We start from the raw sequence: 4751 nt of genomic DNA on the forward strand, positions 1-4751 counted from the left end.
AAATATAAACAGTGACTACGATATTAATATTGATGGTATGCCTTAATTTTTTTTAAAATATATTTTATTGATTTTTTACAGAGAGGAAGGGAGAGAGATAGAGAGTTAGAAACATCGATGAGAGAGAAACATCCATCAGCTGCCTCCTGCACATCTCCTACTGGGGATGTGCCCGCAACCCAGGTACATGCACTTGACCAGAATCGAACCTGGGACCTTTCAGTCCACCGGCCAATGCTCTATCCGCTGAGCCAAACCGGTTTCGGCATGCCTTAATTTTTATTATATTTAATTTATGCATTTTGAAGATTCCATTGAACAAAAGAAACATATCTCAAAATTTGATCTTCTTCAATTTATTCATTTGATGTTTTTTTTGTTGTTGTTGTTGCTAATCCTCACCTAAGGATATTTTTTCCATTAAGTTTTTGTTTTGATAGTTGACATACTCTTTTATTAACACCCAAAAAACTTCACACTTACAATGGGAAAATAAATGTTTTACTAATGAATAATTAAATGAAATTTATCCAGGGCTTGATGTTTTCTTGATTTAATGAACTCATTATATAATTCATTATATATATATATATATATATATATATACACACACACACACATATATACACATATATATATGTGTGTATATATATATATATATATATATACACACATATATACACACACACATACATATAACTTAGGTTTTTACAATTTGAAAGATACTAAACATGTATTACTTCTTATAGGGTTTTTTTTTAGATTGTATATTAAGTGATTCAATACCATTCAACACATTTATTATTTTGACAATCCTTATGCACAAAATATCTGCTCATTGGTAACACAATCTATGAGATCATTTCTTTCCTTGAAGTGTTTAACATCCAATGCAGAAATGTAGAAATATAATGTAAGATAGGAAATCAAGGAGAAAATATTAACTGCCCAAACTAGGAAGAACAGGATTCACATAAAGTGTTATTTGAGCAGATTCTTAAAAGACAGGTAGAGGACGAAGTAGATGAATCTTGTGGGATGATTATTCAAGAGCAAGGGAACACGCAAAGGGATATGAATAGAGATATATAGGAAAAGCTCCAGGAATAAAGAACCTAGTGAGACTGACATGATGGTGTTATAGGACTGTCTGTAACTCCAAAGGACTGGGGTAAAATAGTGGAAGGCCTGAAATTTCAAATTGAGGATTTAATATTCTAATGGAGAAAAATAAAAATGCTTTGAGCAGGTGATTGATTTAGAATTATATAGTAGCTCATTTTATGATCAGATGTGGGTTTAAGAAAGATTACACCAGCAGCAGATAATAAGAGGAAGAGTAAAGCTAGAGGTAGGAATACCAGGAAAGAAATTGGGACAATAATTCAATTAAGATGTTATAGGGCCTGAACACAAGCAAAACTGTTGGAGAAGAATATGTTCCTTAATTTGTTCCCTCTGAAAGCAGAGCCTGTGGCAAGGCAGGAGATAAAAGTGGCACAATCATGGGAGAAACATGCACAGTTCTAAGAGAGAAAGACCAAAGAATGAACTTAAAGAAACCCATATATTCAAAGCACTGACCAAGGCCAAGGAGATTGAAAAGAGTAGGTTAGAAATGTAAAGCAAAATCTAGGAGACTAAAATTCCTGAAGACTCAGGAAAGAGATTTGATGAAAAAATGAACTTTAATACTGAAAAGAAGGTAAGCAAGATATGGTAGAATCCAAATAAAAAATGAACCAGTTCACCTTCCATCCCTGTGTCCACAGCCTTTGTAACATAACTTTGTAAACAGATGCAGTCTGTTTCCCTACTTGTTATTTGCTTTTCCCAATGGAATACAACTGGAATGACAATGTACCAGCTATGTGGATAGGACTCAAGAGACCATGCATACTTCTACTATCTCTTGGAATCCTTCTGTCACCATTTGAGCAAGCATTGGATGGCATGCTGGATGAAGCAAGTGTAAATTGATTTATTCCTGTTATTTCCGCCAATAATCAATCAACTATCCTCAACCAGCCAGTTCCCAAACAAGTCACCTGTTCACATATGTAAGAGCAAGTGCTGTACAGATCAACTCAGCCAGACCCAAATCAGCAGTACCACTTACAGGTAAACTTGTGATCACCAATTAATGGTTATTTCAAGTCATTAGTTTTGGGTGTAGCTTATCTATACTAATAAAAGGGCAATATGCAAATTGGTCATGGTGCCCTCACTGTCACGACTGGATATGCTAATTAGCCATGACCAGTATGCAAATTGACCATAACTCCAACACAATAAGAGAGGGGTATGCTAATTAGCCCTGATATGCTAATTAGTCATGACCAGTATGCAAATTTACCATCACTCCAACACACAAGATGGCCACCCCCATATGGTCAAAGATGTCCACCCCTTTGTGGCCACAAGATGGCCACCACAAGATGGCCTGCAGGGGAGGGCAGTTGTGAGCGATCAGGCCAGCAGGGGAGGGCAGTCAGGAGTGACTGGGCCAGCAGGGGAGGGCAGTTGAGGGGGACCAGGCCTGGAGGGGAGGGCAGTTAGGAGCAACCAGGCCGGCAGGGGAGGGCCATTGGGGGCAACCAGGCCAGCAGAGGGGGGGCAGTTGGGGGTGACCAGGCTGGCGGGGGGGGGACAGTTGGGGGCTATGACTGGGCTGGCAGGGGAGGGCAGTTGTGGGCAATCAGGCCAGCAGGGAAGGGCAGTTGTGGGCAATCGGGCCGGCAGGGGAGGGTAGTTGGTTGCGACTGGGCCAGCAGGTTAGGGCAGTTGAGGGCAATTGGGCCGGCAGGGGAACAGTTGGGCGTCAATCAGGCTGGCAGGGGAGTGGTTAGAGGGTGATCAGGTTGGCAGGCAGAAGCAGTTAGGGGCAATCAGGCAGGCAGGCAGGCAGGCAGGCAGGTGAGAGGTTGGGAGCCAGCAGTAATAGATTGTGAGAGGGATGTACGACTGCCCGTTTAGGCCTGATCCCTATGTGATTGGGCCTAAACGGGCAGTCGGACATCCCTTGAGGGGTCCCAGATTGGAGCGGGTGTGGGCTGGGCTGAGGGACACCCCCCCTCCCAGTGCATGAATTTCATGCACCAGGCCTCTAGTTAGATATAAATAGATAACTGATACAGGGAGAAATCTTTGCAGGAGAAACTTTAGAGAAATGATGGTAAGAGGCAAGCTATTATATTGTAAGTTGTTGAGTGGTTATCGGGAATTGGGCAATGAATATTTAAATATAAGTATTTCCTTGAAGAGAAGAACAGAATTGGAAGAGTTGCTGACAATATGATTATTTTTATTGTGTGTGTGGAATGGATTTAACTGTTTTAGGGAGATGAGGATAATCTAATAAAAATGAGATGAACAGGACAATGAAAGAAGATGTAATTGAGGTAATACATTATCAGGAACAGGTGAACTCAAATGCACAGACGGTTAGAACCATCTGCTAAAAAAAAATCTTGAAGAAGAGATAAGGAGAAAGGGCAGTTGATGATATAAAGAATGAAGTTGGAGAGAAATAGAGTGCGGTCAGGCCTTTTCAGTGAAGCAGTAAAATCATCTGTCAAATTAAGTTAGTTGATTTTCTGTTCTTAAAATAGAGAAAAGTTTTAAACTTTGATGAAAGATATTTAAAATGTAGTCAATTGGGGAATAAATCAAAGGATGGCTGAGTAGTTCTGAAAGTGCAGGTGAGTCTGGATATCATAAAACAACACTATCAATGTGTAAATCATATTGGACATGAAGAAAAGCATTCATGAGACAACCTGAAAGATAACTTAAAGATGAACAAGAGCCCTGGCTAATTTGGCTCAGTGGATAGAGCATTGGCCTGTGGGCTAAAGGGTCCTGGTTTGATTCCGGTCAAGGGCACATGCCCGGGTTGTGGCCTCGATCCCAGTAGAGGGCATGCAGGAGGCAGCCAATGATTACCTCTCATCATTGTTTCTTTCTTTCCCTTTCCCTTCCTCTCTGAAATCAATTTTTTTTTAAAAAAAGATGCATAAGATAACTCTTTTTTAAAAAAGATTTTAAAATTGATTGCTAGAAAGGAAGGGAGAGGGAGAGAAACATCAATGTGAGAGTGACATCAGTCAGCTGCCTCCTGCACGCCCCGTACCTGGGATCAAGCTGCAACCCCAGTATGTGCTTTCAGTGGTGCTCAGGGACTCTCTGGCTGGAGATAACCTCTGGTCAGAGACAGTGCTCTGCAACCCCAGTTCTTGTCTTGCTTGTACGAATGAATTCAAACAAGAGACAACAAATAATAGCAAAAGCAGGTGAAGATTTATTTGTAGGAAAGAAATATACTCAGATAGGACCTGAGTGGGCAGCTCAGCTGGCCAAGGCTAAAATGAATTTCCCAATATTTGGGAGTTTAGAGGAGTCATACTCTAGACTGAAACACTTTTAGGCAAGCAGTAAGTCCCCCCATCCCTCATGTCTCAAACAATAATATATCTTCAAACTATAAGGCTCCTTCACCAGGTGCCCTGCCACCAGTTAGACCACATCCTGGAGGGGCTCTGAATCTTTCCTGTCACTTCCCTTGTCTATTTGCAGTTAAAAACCTGCAGTTAGAGAAGTCAATTCAACTATTTGTAGTAAGTGTCAGGTCTCACACTTACTTCCTCCAAGCCCCAGCTGTCTCTCCCAGCCTCCTCCAGCTCATATCTTTCTATCTGCCTTCTCTAACACCGTGACCCGGAATCAAACCAGCCACCTTTCCATGCACAGGA

This window comes from Myotis nattereri, assembly GCF_964212035.1.
Source record: "Myotis nattereri genome assembly, chromosome: 12".
Taxonomy (NCBI): domain Eukaryota; kingdom Metazoa; phylum Chordata; class Mammalia; order Chiroptera; family Vespertilionidae; genus Myotis; species Myotis nattereri.